The sequence below is a fragment of the Pectinophora gossypiella genome, chromosome 4, assembly GCF_024362695.1.
Source record: "Pectinophora gossypiella chromosome 4, ilPecGoss1.1, whole genome shotgun sequence".
Classification (NCBI taxonomy): domain Eukaryota; kingdom Metazoa; phylum Arthropoda; class Insecta; order Lepidoptera; family Gelechiidae; genus Pectinophora; species Pectinophora gossypiella.
In genome coordinates, this window is record NC_065407.1 from 5,941,774 (window position 1) to 5,958,548 (window position 16,775).

The 16,775-nt window shown below is 39.3% G+C and overlaps 1 protein-coding gene and 1 long non-coding RNA gene across 12 annotated transcripts in view; both read right to left on the bottom strand.

Moving 5' to 3' along the window:
- Window positions 1-16,775, bottom strand: part of LOC126366181 (uncharacterized) — a 156,591-nt gene that overhangs the window by 54,758 nt on the left and 85,058 nt on the right. The window lies entirely within an intron of this gene.
- Window positions 2,356-11,214, bottom strand: LOC126366375 (uncharacterized). Its single transcript, XR_007566344.1, has 2 exons — window positions 10,860-11,214; window positions 2,356-2,975 (listed from the first exon to the last, which is right to left on the bottom strand). It is a non-coding gene; the product is annotated as an uncharacterized LOC126366375 (long non-coding RNA).

Genomic DNA, 16,775 nt, shown 5'->3' on the forward strand with positions numbered 1-16,775 from the left:
TTCCATGTACTTAATTAAGAGACTTTTTGTAATTATTTCTTTTTATTTTGGTGCAATAAAGTGTATTTGTATTGTATTGTATTGTATAATATAGGGGCGAGACTCGAAAGAATTCAAACTCATAAAAGTCGAACACAGTGGTTTAGATATCGAGCCAGGATTCGAACCCGTCACACTACGATGTAAAGTCACGCTTTCTCGGAACAAGACTATCACGGATTCAATAAATACTTGCCAAAATTTAATTGCTTTTTATTTTTATACCACTCAACCGTGATTAGGCTTAATAGCGCTAATGACATTACATACATACCATAACATAGGGCCTTTGGCGGCTCAATCATAACCCTGACACCAGGGTCGATGAGCCTGCCTCACAACCCACACTATAAGAAGAAAATAACATAACATAAACAGCCTATATAAGTCCCACTGCTGGGCGCAGGCCTCCCCTCAATCAACCGGAGGGGGTATGGAGCATACTCCACCACGCATAGATCTAATGAATTTTGCATGGACAGGAGGTCCGGTGGTGTAATGGTTAACACGCTTTTCCCTGCTTGACAAGAGCTGCGGGTTCAACTCAAATCAAATCAAATATACTTTATTGCACAGAACTAAAATTTCAACAATCAGACAAAACACATGAATACAGTACAATTTGGGCGGCCTTATTGCTCTAGAGCAATTTCTTCCAGGCAAACAACAAAAGGGAACAAACATTTACAACTTGGATGCGGGATGGTGCAACAACAAAAAATAAATAAAATAAAAATAAATAAATACCTAAAAGTAAAACTAAAGTTAATATTATAAATACTCTATACTATACGTACATATATTAATAAATACTCATTATAATGTAATCTATATTCTATATAAAATTCAACTCCCAGCCGAGTCAGATTTTTTTTCGATTTAATTTTCCCTTTGCGAATATTTTTTTTGCGTTACATTTAAAAACATTCACATAGTCGGCGTAATGTCTTACATTACACAGATTGATATATTTCGCATTACAGTTACATCGGAGAGAATCGATGAATACTTTCTTGATATTTTATCCTGTTTATATAATCGATATGACCTGACACGAATGTTAACGTGTTACCTCAGTTGATACACACAGTGTAATATCGCAGTTGCCTTGAATAACTTTTAAGGTGATACTGGTTTTAAGTGATTTTAGTACGCTTGGCATTTCTTAAACGTTCCTCATTCGTTACTTCCTACTTTATAACAAGATAGAGACGACAGTACACAAAACATAAATCGATTTTATTTTCTGACTCGAACAGGATTTGAACCTGCAGCTCTTGTCAAGCCGGGACGAGCGTATTAACCATTACACCACCGGGTCCTCTTCCTGTCTATGCGATTTTATTGATATATGTATTGTCAATAAACTGACACTGGTGCTAATTCCTGTAAATACCATCTAATTTTATTTTAAGTTATATCTGTCATTTTCTTATCCGCCGAAAAGGAAAGGGACGGGTAATCGACAAGCATAAAATTTATGGAACACACGTCAATTTTAAGCACAAATCTAAACCAACCGTCTAAAAATTTTACATCCGTCAATAACCCGACACAGTTAAGTAGACATCACGTCAAACGGATTGCATACCACCGACGTACCTTTTGATTCGCCCGGGTTATTCATTCATTTACTCATTCTTCCTAAAATTAAGAGCTGTGAATCATCCGTCCCTTTCCTTTTCGACGGATATGAAAATGATGGATATAACTTAAAATAAAATTAGGCGGTGTCTGCAGGAATCGGGGCCACTAAGCCTGTATAATACGTCCCACTGCTGGGCACAGGCCTCACCTCAATCATCCACAGAAGTATGGAGCATACAGAAGAAAATGAAAAAGAAAAGATGACAGTATTTAGAATAAATAAGGTTACCTTTAAACGTTAAACTATAAAATTCTTAATCAGCAAATTCTATCCATCATCACTCTATCCCATCCCGGTCACAGAGTCCCTTTACCTATCTGCACGAACAGGTCTGGTTTTATACGTGAGTTCCTTACGATGTTTTCCTTCAGTGCTGAGCACATGATAATCATGTAAGATCCAAATATGAATTTGAAAACACATTCGAAAATCATTGGCTTTGGTAGATCCGTGCTAGATTTGAAGTTTCGACCTGCTCTAGCAAAATTATCCATTGATTATGTAAATACTGAAACGTAAATCTTTTGCTACCTTATAATCAAGGTAGGTAAATGGAAAATGGTGTTATGGAAATACAGATATGTTTCAGAAAATTTATAAAATGGTGTTTACCTGAAGGGCACAGCTAGATGTTATAGACCGGTGAGCATGAGACAAAGAAAACTCCCTTGAATTGGTACAATGTATAATTTTCAATATACAGATTTGGTTAACCATAGGTAGGTCAAAAACCCTATGGAGGGAGACAGGTCGCGCTTTGGTCCGTCAGGTTAATTGTCACTCCGTTACAACCATGGGATATCACTGTTTAAAACACTGTCCGTACACCTGTAGGCACCTCACTTACTCGAGGACCTCCGACTATCAGGCCTACCTGAGGCGTTCCGGAATACCGTACAGGTGATGAGTTGAGGCCGGCTCAGGCCAGGGCGTGCTGGACGATGGCGGCGCAGCGGGCCAACTGTTACGCAGCTGGCGGGCTGCACGTCCACCGGTCAACCTCGCAGTCCTTCACCGGGCCTTATCCGGAGTGTTGACAAAAGGAGAGGCGCAGCACATCCACATGCGCGCCGCACAAAGGAAAGCTTCGACGTGCAAACAACCAAGGCAAGCTCCGCCGTAATGAAGCTTGAAATAACTTGCAAACGCAGAAGAAAACAGTAGGAATCTTCATTCACCAAACATTGTTGAAATCATCTGATCCAATCATAAACTTCTTCTTACATTAAAACTTGCAAAACGTTAAAAACTTTAAAACGTTAAAACTTTAGAAACTCAAAAACCCCATCTGCAACAAGGAATGGCAATGATTAGCATGTGGTTCAGCTGACAGCGTGGCAAGGCAACTCACGAGTGTAAAACAAAGAAAATAACTTACAGGTTCATCCGGGATAGTTGGGCATCGCTCGGATGAAACCTAATCCCACCCACTGGACCTTAGGCGATGGGATTTCAGTGATGTTGCTGAAAACAAAGGACCTCGAGGTTATCACAAAGTTGGTGCAAAAATATGCACGAAGAATTGCGAGGACTCACCATCTCGGTTAAGCTATTTATTTAAATCGAGACATCGGCTCTTGATGTCGCCGATAAATCGTGGCTTTTAATTTGCCCACATTATTGTTACGGCAGTGGAGTCTCCGGCGCTCTCGCGACGTCCCCACTTTCCATAACCTGTCTCTCAGCTCAGCCAGCTGTCAGTCTGACACAAGAACCACGAACAAAGTTGCCAAACTAGAAAAAATCTACCAAACCATAAATTCGCCGAATCAACGACAACAATCGATCGACTTGTTTGATCCCAAAATTTAAACAATATAATTATAATATATCAAAAATAAATGTTGCAGATAATTTACTATACCAAATTTTGAAGAAAATAAAATAATCAAAAATATTCGGGCCCATCGATAACCCTGCAGCGCCATCTGTGATTTCCTGCGGGTAAAATATAAAAACAATGTTATATCGCCAGAAACCACAAGATGTCGCTACAAGGCTCGTTGGTCCGAAATGCTTCGTTACAATACCCCCCTACCCACGAGAGGTTTCGAACTGGGTGAGAAACACGGCTGCCCTCAGCCATAGAGCCTGGAGCGCACAACCAGTCTAAATTTAAAAAAAAAACTGTCTCCAAAGACGAGACGACAAAACAATTCTATGGACGTAACGAAGCACAAACAACATCTACACAGCACAACCCTAAGCACAACAATTACCCCGACCTGTTATTCATCACCATTCATTGATCACCTTTCACTTCTTTCATATACTAGCACCCAGTATCCATTTCACTGGGTGTCACCCACATTCATAACCCTGATGAGCTGACGACTCTCCTAGTGTCACTCGATACCCCAATTCTAAAGACAAAGACAAAAAAAAAACTAAACAACAGTTGTTAGTGGCTTATTTAAGGAGTCACTACCCGCTCCGTCAAAAGGAAAAAAAAAAAAAAAACAAAGAGTAACCTAATAAGGTTCCCTATCTAAACTTAATTTACAACGGCTACTATAAAGCCTAAAAAAAAAATTAATGTTGACACGAGCAACGTAAAAACTATTTTAAATAGTTGGCTATAATCGCCTATACAAAAAAAACATAAAAACGCTATATTGAGCGTTCATAAAAACGCGCGTTGCAAACGCTAGTGTGTATGGGCCTTATCAGCGCACACATAAACACACTAAAAAAAAACATTAAACATAAACAACATAAAACATTTAAAATATGTAAATCTAGTGATTTTAAAAATCAAAAGACTACAAAAAAAAACGTGACTGTATAAATATACGTAGGTTGTTACTAGGTCTATTACGACACAAGTAAGCACACCAGTTTTATTTATTAAATTAAAATGTTATGAAAGCTAATTATGAAAAAGAAAAATACTGTAGCTTTCTTTATAAACGTAAATTTAAATTGAGCCAAAACAAAGATCCAAGCCGGTAAAATGTTTTTAAAAAAAAATACAACTAGGGGAATACAGGGCAATTCGGAAATTAAACTTTTATATCCTTTATGTGCCAAGAACCTAAGTTCTTGCCACTAAATGAAACTAATTCGTACACCAAGGGTGATAAAACTTTTTTGACTACGCACTGCTCGTACTTCGGGGCAAGTTTCGAGGCTTTAAAATTTGCGGCGTCACTCTGTACGTACGTTTTCCGCCACACTACTTGACCTTCGCGCAAAGTATTAACGTTACGGCGTCGCAGGTTGTAGTACTTCGCGTTCGTCGTGTGAGCCTTCTCGATATTAACTCGAACCTTATTAAAAATATCCCGAAGGACCCCAAATTCACCCGCATACTCGTCCCTTGGCATAGAGATCTCATATTCCCTGTCATCATTATAAAAAGAACCGTTAATAATTGGTTCCCGGCCATGGACTAAAAAGAATGGACTAAACCCAGTGGTTTCGTTCACCGCACTATTTAATGCAAACTGCACCTTAAATAAATTAAGATCCCATGTCCTATGATCGTCAGCTACATAAGACGAAACAGCTGTCATGACTGTTTTGTTGTACCTTTCCACCATGTTAATCTGTGGCGTATACCTAGGCCCGTAGTGAACTCGTGGAATATTGTACTTCTTGAGAAGGCCACTGAATTCTGATCCCGTGAATTGAACCCCATTGTCGGTAATTACGGTTTCAGGAATCCCGTGAGCTAGAAGCACATAATTCTCAAAGTTTTTAGCTACTGCAGCACTAGTCGCTCGACGAAGTGGAAATAACATGGTGTACTTTGAAAAACAGCATGTTACTACTAAAAGGTGCATGTAACCCGAACGTGATCGTGGAAGAGGTCCTACCAAATCTACGGATACAGCTTGAAACGGCCTATAGCATTGCTTAGGCTGACCCATGATCCCAGGAGTGAGTTTGGTCCTGTGCTTATAAGCGGAACAAATACGGCATTTGTTGACAAAATCAAGCACATCGCGGTACATTCCTGGCCAGAAATACCTCAAACACAACCTACGGTGCGTTTTAAACACTCCGAGGTGTGCCGAGGTCGGTGGTTCGTGGTTTTCAGACATGACCTGCAGACGGTTTGACTTTGGCACAACAATCTTCCAATCAAACTCCTGAGTCAAGGCATACTTACCCTTGCTGTATCGTAGTAGAGTACCATTTTCGACGCGATAATTGGGATAATTTTTGGGATAAGCCGTACAACCAGAAAAAACCTTATCATACCACTCATCACCGGTTCCTGCATTTGGAGCATCGATGGCATCCACATGCAGCAATCGTGAGAGGGCATCAGGGACGACATTATCCTTCCCTTTTCTGTGCTCAATCGTAAAATTAAATTGGGATAACCTACAACCCCAACGAGCTAAGCGTCCTGTAGGATTCTCTAAATTCATGAACCACCTAAGTGAAGCGTGATCGGTTACGACGGTGAATGGTCTACTACCTAAATATGGTTCAAATTTCTCAACCGCGTACACAACTGCTAACGCCTCCCTTTCGGTAGCACTATAGTTACGTTCGTTTTTGTTAAGGGATCTGCTGATATAAGCGATAGGGCGGTCATGGCCATCAATGTTCTGCGCTAACACACCTCCTACGCCAAAATTCGATGCATCGCAGTGAACTGAAAATGGTTTACTAAAATCAGGGCAGGCTAAAATTGGAGCTGAAACTAATGTGTTTTTTAAAGTGTCAAAAGCGTTTTCTGCATCCTGGTTCCAGATAAATTTAGTTTTTGAGCTGGTAAGAGCGTGTAAGGGTGCCGCAATGGTGGAGAAATTCCTAATAAATCTACGGTACCAAGAACAAACACCTAAAAAGGTTTTTAGTTCCTTCGAACTTTTGGGTACCGGGAACTCCAGAACAGCACGAACCTTATCGGGATCCGTTCTAAGTCCAAACTCATCCACTACATATCCCAGATATTTCAAAGAGTTGCGGAAGAATTTGCTCTTCTCAAAGTTGATTGTTAAATTGGCGCTCTGTATTCTTTCGTGAAGCCGTTTTAAAAGAAGTATGTGCGTTTCTAGATCTTCAGCAACTACTATAATGTCGTCGATGTACACGAATATCATGCCTTTAGTTACGTCACTGCAGAAAGGGTGTCCAAACAACATGTCCATGAGCCGTTGTTGGCGAGCAGGAGCTCCGCTTAGGCCGAATGGCATAACTTTAAATTTAAACAACCCCCTACCAGGCACTGTAAAACTCGTCTTCTCCTGTGAGCTAGGGTCGAGTGGAATTTGCCAAAAGCTCGATTTAAAATCCACAGAACTGATGTATTTGGCATTCTTGAGGCTATCTAATATCTGGGGTATGTAAGGAATGGCATAAGCATCGCCTTTCGTCACAGAGTTGAGCCTCCGGCAGTCCAGACAGAATCGCCATGTACCGTCAGCTTTAGGAACCATAAGGACTGGATTGTTCCAAGGACTCTCGCTCGGGGCGACAACGTCGAGCTCCAGCATCTTGTCCAATTCCTTATGTAGTTCCTTCTGCTTTTCCGGTGACATGGGATAAGGTCTACACTTGACCGGTGGCGCAACCCCAGTGTCGATGACATGCTGAGTAAGATGCGTCCTACCTAAACCCTTGCGCTCAAAAGAAATGTCATGAAATTTCGTTATCATAAGCTCCGCTAACTCCTTGTGGTCGTTGGGAAGACTGTCATAAGCTTGTATAGAGTTGACTGGCATTTCTAAAAACTTTTGTGGACCTCTCATGTAGGAAACACTTTCAAAAATTTCTGGCATTAAATTGTATGCCCGCCAAAAGTCTACGCCTAAAATAACATTTAATTTAATACTGGGTATTATAAAAAATTTCAATATTTTGGTTACACCATTAAATGTAATGGGCAACATCAAAAATCCTGTAGAGGTACACTGGGAACCATCCGCAACAGTAACATTAGTGTTTTTGCCAGATTGTACTGTGAAACCTAATGACTCAAAATACGTATGTGCTCCATTACCTAAAATTGAAATTGCTGCACCTGAGTCCAGTAATCCATAAATTGTCAAATCCAGGACATTAAGTTTTAAATATGGTCGAACGTCATCATCATTGGGCTCGAACAAAACGGAAGCTACGTTGTTAAGCTTAAAATAATTAGTTACTACCTGTAACCATTGTTTCCAATCCCCATCTTCGACCTTCGATGGAGGATCGGCGTTATTGTCCGAGCAACCTAGTTTTTTGGGTTGTTACATTTTGGGCACGACCTTACCGTAAACCCTAAATGACCGCATTTAAAACATTTGACTGTCTTGTCCCTACACCTTGCGGTTGAGTGAGTAGACACCTTACATCTTTTACAAAATACTGATTTGTTAGCCGTTGATTTTGTATTATAACTACCAGGCTTTTCATTACTTGGCGGGTGTTGCTGCCTAAAAGTTTGAGCCTGAATTGGTGGCTGAACTGCCGAGACCTGTTCCGTTTCCCTAACATCGGCGGATTCGCTGACGGGCATTACATGTTTCGTTTTGCATTTGTACACGAAATCATTACTTAAAATAGACTGCTTAGGTGGTTCGACAAACAGCTGTGTCATTTGTCGCGCAGATTCTATTTTACGGCATTTATCTTTTAGTTCAGCTATCGTAGTTATGTCATACAGTGCTAACTGTTCTCTAAAAACGGGCCTAATATTGTGTTTTAAAATTTCAAATTTGTCATTTTCCGAAAGTGGTCGTTTCAATTGTGAAAACATACAGTTCATAACTGCAAAATAGATGTGTGTTGGTTCATCCTGTCCTTGGGTGCGAGCTCTAATCTCCCCCAGCAAACGATAATCAAAATCAACGGGTGCGAATTCTTGGACTAAAAGCTCACTCAATTCCTGCCAAGACGAAACCTGCTCCTTAACACCTCTGTACCATAGAAGACCTTGGTCCGAAAATAAACAAAAGGCGGACTTGAAAAGTACACTGTCACTAACTCCGAACGCTGAGGCGCGTTCACCTATCGATTGCAAGAACGTATGTGGACTAATACGGCCGTCGAACTTAATATTCCACTTCATGAGATTTATTGCTGAACCATCTGTCCCTTTTCCCCTGTTTTCCTCTTCTGGGTCGATGACGTTTTTTGTTGACAACAATTTCTCCAATGAGTGACCGCAAGCTATAAGATTTTTATTCAGCTTCAATTTTATGTCCCTATCGACAGACTCCGTGCATACCACACGCTCAAGACGGTGATGAAGATGATTATATAAAGCCCTAGCACGCATAAGGTGATGACGTTCCCTAGACTTCACTGCTAAATCAAGTTTTGCCTGCAGCTCCTTCAGCTTTTCGGTGATGATTGGGAATTCCGCCTGTGGTTTTCGTTCATCGTCCATTATTTCATCCGGAGAGAAACCAGTGATCAACTCCCTAAGCTGTTTCTTCAAATTGAGAACAGTATCAGCCGGTGCTTCAGCACGAATACTCACTTCATATATTAACTCATCACGGAGCAGTGAATGTAAATAGACAGTTTGGATATCCATGGTTGTGTTTCAGTTATAATTTCTTGATTGTAAAGAGGTTTGAAGTAAACTGAAGTAAATTTATATTTCAAAATGTACCCGTCTGCCTCCAATACTTATTTTCTAAAGTATGTACAAAATTTTTATTAAATATAAACCAAATAAGTGTAATTATCACACAACATCAATTCTTTATATCCCTGTAGTTAATTTTCACAATAATAAAAGAAACAACAGTGTTTTTAAATTAATTTTGTTTAAGGTTATGTTCTAAATATATTCAATGTTTATTGTCAAGTAAATATATTGTTGTAAGTAATTATGTTATGAATATGTAAAGATGGTAAAGCAAGTTTTCTACTGAATACTCAATAAAGTTGATATTGAAAGACAAATCTTTAATTTTTTCTAAAAAAACAAATAAGAAAAATGTTTGCCAAGCAGCGGCACAACTCTCAATATGATGATGAAGCAAAGTTACAAAATATAAATTTCTAATCAATGTCCTGTTACAAATGTTTAAAAAAAAAAACTTCCTTTATTCCTGATATGATGTAGAAAGTAATTTTAATAAATTTTTAAAAGAGTGAAATTTTGTTTGATTTTTATTATCATTAGTCCAAATTTTACCAAAACAACTCAATCCTGATAAAAAAAATATAGCTAGTAAGTATCAAAAAATGTTCAAAATTGGTTTTAACCTGTAATTTATATAAACAAGGTTAAAAAAAAGTAAACACAAATGTAGTGCTAAAAATGACAATAAGCCCTAGAATTGGGTTAAACTTATTGTACAAAATAAGTATTTAAGTTAGGTCTCTTTAGGAGGCCTAGAACCTTACTTATACTAAGAAACAGACACAACTTAACCTAAGATGCAAACAAAACACAAACAATTCACACAAAATCCCATCACTTTTAATAAAAAAATACACTGTTTTCACTAAATTTTTATTCTCAAAGTTTATGCCAACACCACTTATTCTAAATGGTTGCACAGAGCGACAATTTCACCAAGAAGGGCGCCACTGAAACGGAAATCTTTTGCTTATTCCAATAGAATGGACTTCAATAAAAGAGAAGTGGGCCGTTAGGTAAAATATCTCTCTGTGACATGACCATAAGATAGCACTAGGTTTTAAAATATCTTTCCGTCCTCCTAGTAGGCACCTCACTTACTCGAGGACCTCCGACTATCAGGCCTACCTGAGGCGTTCCGGAATACCGTACAGGTGATGAGTTGAGGCCGGCTCAGGCCAGGGCGTGCTGGACGATGGCGGCGCAGCGGGCCAACTGTTACGCAGCTGGCGGGCTGCACGTCCACCGGTCAACCTCGCAGTCCTTCACCGGGCCTTATCCGGAGTGTTGACAAAAGGAGAGGCGCAGCACATCCACATGCGCGCCGCACAAAGGAAAGCTTCGACGTGCAAACAACCAAGGCAAGCTCCGCCGTAATGAAGCTTGAAATAACTTGCAAACGCAGAAGAAAACAGTAGGAATCTTCATTCACCAAACATTGTTGAAATCATCTGATCCAATCATAAACTTCTTCTTACATTAAAACTTGCAAAACGTTAAAAACTTTAAAACGTTAAAACTTTAGAAACTCAAAAACCCCATCTGCAACAAGGAATGGCAATGATTAGCATGTGGTTCAGCTGACAGCGTGGCAAGGCAACTCACGAGTGTAAAACAAAGAAAATAACTTACAGGTTCATCCGGGATAGTTGGGCATCGCTCGGATGAAACCTAATCCCACCCACTGGACCTTAGGCGATGGGATTTCAGTGATGTTGCTGAAAACAAAGGACCTCGAGGTTATCACAAAGTTGGTGCAAAAATATGCACGAAGAATTGCGAGGACTCACCATCTCGGTTAAGCTATTTATTTAAATCGAGACATCGGCTCTTGATGTCGCCGATAAATCGTGGCTTTTAATTTGCCCACATTATTGTTACGGCAGTGGAGTCTCCGGCGCTCTCGCGACGTCCCCACTTTCCATAACCTGTCTCTCAGCTCAGCCAGCTGTCAGTCTGACACAAGAACCACGAACAAAGTTGCCAAACTAGAAAAAATCTACCAAACCATAAATTCGCCGAATCAACGACAACAATCGATCGACTTGTTTGATCCCAAAATTTAAACAATATAATTATAATATATCAAAAATAAATGTTGCAGATAATTTACTATACCAAATTTTGAAGAAAATAAAATAATCAAAAATATTCGGGCCCATCGATAACCCTGCAGCGCCATCTGTGATTTCCTGCGGGTAAAATATAAAAACAATGTTATATCGCCAGAAACCACAAGATGTCGCTACAAGGCTCGTTGGTCCGAAATGCTTCGTTACAATACACTTAATCGGCTTAAGTAAAAAAAACTTAGTAAGATAAACACCTAATTCTGACATCCATATAATGACCATAATACAGGGTGTTAGTGACATCGTAACGAAAAAAAAAATGGAACGCCTATTTTATTGTACTAAAAACGATGGTGGGTGTTTTTCTTGTCGCAAATGTTTAATTAAGATTTTCAATTTTTACTGTGCCGCAATGTAAGTCGAACAACGCGCCACACAGACGCTAAACTTACGCGCGGCTACGTTACGCGTGTGAGATACGATGTTGATATCTAGGTAGGAGTTTTCATTCTCTTGTATTTAGATGCTTAGTAGTGGTTCAACGTTTAAAAATGTTGTTTGTTGAAGTAGAACACCTACTGCCACGATTTTTCACGCACGGTACCTACCTACCAGTTATTAAAACGTTCCTAACTTATTAACAATAAAAACTCTACTCTTGCCTTACCTTAATTGTTATTCCTTCGGATGAAGTACCTAGGTAGGTACCCTAGAACATGTCACGTCACGTAGGTATGCAACATCGCGTTTCCTCCGCGGTAGGTAGGTATCACACGCACTCACAAACACAACACCTTGCTCTTTAATAAACATCAACAATCTTCCATACTTTTGCGCAGTAAATGGTCTATGATCTCATCATAGTCGACACTACTCATTTACAGAATGAAACAAACACTCACAAACACGAAAAAAATATCCTCGAAAAACATCACGCGATTCGGGTCAAGCTTAGTATTCGACTGAGCGGAAGCGCGCGGCGGCGGCGTTAGCGCAAAGCATCAAAGGCGCCGACTAAGGGCGCCGACGACGCACCGGCCGCGGCCGAGTCGAGCCGACGACTAGAGAGAGAGAGAGAGTATGTTTATGGTGCAAGTGACAGAGAAAGAAATAGTATCTGTTCGTATGCCTACTTTATTGGCGAGCGTTGCCCTTGACCCGTGCGCCGGCTATTCACCTGCGCATAGCTGAAGTTGTAGATACGTTATTATTATTATTGATGACATTGATAAAATTTAATAATTAGTAATTTTTATTTGTTTGTTTTAAATGTGCGTTCTATGCAGCTTAAAACACAATATGGGACTGAAAAAAATCTATTTTTTTTATGAATTTGGCGACAGGAAACTTCACTTGATACTTATCAACTCAAAGAAATACCTAGTATCTGTTCGTAATGCCTACTTTATTGGCGCGCGTTGCCCTTGATCCGTGAGGCTATTCACGTCCGAGTATCCATCAAGACAGATCAAACAAGCCCTAACTCGGAGGTCTTGCGTCCCAGGATCCTTTAATTATGTCTTAGAACCTTCTTGGCCTATGTGGTCCAGTGGTTGAGCGATGGGATGCGGAGGGTCCGAGTTCGTATTCCGGTGGGGACATATCACAAAAATCTGTTTATAAGGCCTTTGGTTGGGACGTTACAGGCTGATCACCTGATTGTCCGAAAGTAAAATGATCCGTGCTTCGGAAGGTACGTTAAGTCGTTGCTCCCGTCTACTAGGTACTTATGTAAGCACGTAGCCGTTACATGAATATTGTACACAGAACAGGATAGGTTTAATTAGTTCTTTACTGATGATTTAACAATGAGATTTAAAACTACGAATAACTTAGTACTTAGTACCTCGGTACGGTACCAACATGTAACAAGAAAAATAAGATCACTCCACTCGGACAATTTTTTTCTTTGAACATGCCGACATTGCCTACGCGGCGGAGTTGCCGAACTATCGATAGGTAGATTATCAATTGTTGAACTTGAAAATTGTCTAAACTATCGAAAGTAGTGATAGTACATTTAGATCGATACTAGCGATAGTACCGATAGGTCTTGCTTTGTAACAATAATGGGTATTGATCTAAAAGATTTATTTATTTATTTATTTTCGATTTTTGTGTAGCGAGGTTTTGCGTAGGTACTTACATACTAAGTTGGTGGATGGTTGACATAGTAGGTAACTAATTACCTAATCTGTGGTGGTTGTGTTAGTTGGTTGTTAGTTATTCTAATGACAACAAAGAATACAATTATTTACTGTTTCAACTGTTTTAGGTAGATAATGGCCCTGATTCCTATGAGTAAATGAATGAATAACCCGGTCGAATCAAAAAGGTATCTCGCTGGTAACTTAATTCTGTCGGTTGTTTTAGATTTCTGCTTAAAATTGACGTGTATTCCATAAATTTTATGCCTGTTGATTATCCGTCCATTTAAGAATAAGAATAAAATAAATTTATAATTTACGATAGACAGAGAAAGAAATAGGATCGGTTCGTAGTGCCTACTTTGTAGGCCGCGCCGCCGCCGCGCCGCCGGCGTGCGGCGCGGGGCGCGCGGAGCGGGGCGTGCGGAGCGGGGCGCGCGGCGCGGTGCGTGTGGCCGTTGACCCGTTCGAGCAGCTGTTGTCTCCATTACATCGAAAATTTTCGATAATTTGTCATTATTGTTTTTTTTATTGAAATTTGGGTTCTATGCAGCTAAAAGCACAATATGGAATTGAAAATAATTAAAAACAAAACTCAAAATTTCATGAATTTTGCGACGGAAAATTCCACTAGATATTAACTCAGAATCATGGTCTGAATCATCCCTTTCAGTATTCGTTACGATGTCACTAACACCCGGTATATGCAAATTCCATTCTAATTTACATTGATATTAACACTTTTTTAAAACTAGAACAATAAAAATGTTTTAACATTTCGCTTCCTTATTGAAGCATTAATTGCAAGCGTGCAGTGTATGTAAAAACACTGCAATTTTAATTGTTATAAGATCTGTATCAGTGTAGTTATAGCAAATGTTACTGGATCAAATAACGCTTCTATTTTTGTTAGTGTTACCTTGCAAAACATACCTAATAATAAACAGACTAAATTATGTGTACTCGGGACGCCTATATAATATAAACAGCCTATATATTATACAGGTTGTTTACGTTATAGGCTGTATAATTGTATATAGAGGCTGTTCATGTAATAATGTAATTTACGTCCCACCGCTGGACAAAAGCTTACTCTCAATCTCCCGACGTTCACTGTGAGTTGGCAGAGATCTTTGGGTTAACTAATTGAGCAATTTTAAAATCATTTTTGAAATCGATTAATTCTTCTGATACCTGGATACCGAAGGTCGAATACAGTGATATATTTCTTTAATAAGTACATTCATACATACATAAACTCACGTCTATTTTGTAAGCAGAAACTATGGAATTCAATGTGCTGCGGACACACTGCTTGCTCCACATTCACCAATCGTAAAATCATTTTGAAGTAGTATTGTATTACGATGAACTTTCCTGTATGAAACAAACAACCTGTAGCCAATCTGCAGACAAGGTAACAAAAGATATTGAAAGCAGTCCACACACACAGGGAAGTCCAGTACAAGCGATACAAGTGATCTTTACCGAGGACATCCACTCGTCTTTTTATCTCATACCACTCGAAAATAGATCACTAAGTTAATGCCAGTAAATTACCTGCAACTTGGGGCTAGTAAGATATTGATAAGTTCCGTTCGGACAAGGTTGTGTGGATTGGTTAGGTTGCAAATTATTAGTTAGATGAAGGTGTGTAGAAAAAATAACATTAAAACTAATTATTGTCAAACAAGCGGAGGTTATTGAGGTCTGATTGACATGATTTTTATCCTATTCGAATTAATTTTTTTCTGTACACATATTATCCTCCTATTACATGGAACTTAAACATAGCTGGCGAGGAGATACAGGCGGGGATACAGGCGTGATGATATATTATGTTATGCATAATATCGAAATACGGCCTCCGTGGTCCAGTGGTTGAGCGTTGTGCTCACGATCCGGAGGTCCCGGGTACGAATCCCGGCAGGGACAAATCACAAAAATCACTTTGTGATCCCTAGTTTTGTTAGAACGTTACAGGCTGATCACCAGATTGTCCAAAAGTAAGATGTTCCGTGCTTCGGAAGGCACGTTAAGTCGTTGGTCCCGGTTATTACTTACTGATGTAAGTACGTAGCCGTTACATAAGTCATGTCAGGAGCCTATGGCGGCTCAATAATAACCCTGACACCAGGGTTGATGGAGTTGGTAAGCAACCTCACAACCCACACGATAGATTATCGAAATTAACTGTTTAGTCCTCTTCTTCTCCAAATTGACAGTTCAGAAATCAGAAATCAGAATCATTTATCCAACGTAATTATCATGGATAAACTTGTTAAAGGTCAATGTACCATTTTTGAATTTACGTCATGTAACAGTTTATAACAATATTGACATTAGAACATCGAAATGACAACAGATTAACGATGACATTTGTGAATTCGGTAGTTTATGGTTTGATCCAGTTTAAATCGTGAGAAAATCCTTCAGAAGAACTTGATCCATTAGGAAATAGACTAATATAATGGATCTAGATTCTTATTGGTATTTATGCAACGTCCGGGCAAGGTTTAGTGAATGAGCTATTACAAATTAGATTGATTCGTTAACCTTGATGTGTCTCACGTTATTTGAACATCTTGACTCAAAAGAACTTTAAAGCTTGCCAGTATTGGATTTTGTATGTAGATTGCTTGGTGCTTCAGGGACGGTACTGAAAAGTATCGGCGTTCGAAGGACGTAATATACGATCTCGACGACCCGATTACTCTAGCCATAGAGGCGGCCAATCAGCTCGCAACACCAAACACTTCAGAACCCCGAAACCGACCACGCCGGCGTGGTCGACGATTTCCCTAACCAAACTAGGCATCACAAAGTAATTTTGAAGATGAAAAGTATGCAAGAATCTCTAGCTAGCTCATGAGACATACAAAATATAATATAATAATTAATCAATTAATTGGTTATTACAAGTTATAGTTGTTACGGTATATTCACAAATGACATTTGGCTTTTATTATTTTGAAAATTATTCATAAACTAAGCTGTATGCTTTTCATATATTTCATTCGATTACACTATGGCTTTTCGTAATCGTTTGCAACTTGGTTAGGGCCCTTGCACATGGAAATTGAAACATGTTGCTAAATAAAAAAAATGCTTAAAATTTACAACTCTTTCATAACGTTCCCTTCCAGATAGACACGTTTTACGTTGCTCACTGGAAATTTCGAATAAATTATCTATTTTAATTTATCAACGTGACTATAGAAACACGATGGCACTAAACTATGCGAAGTCACGCGGCACCACGGCATGCAAAGTGCCAAGACAGCTAGGAATAAAGTAGTAGGAGTAAAGTAATTAGGCTTAAGTTGAAC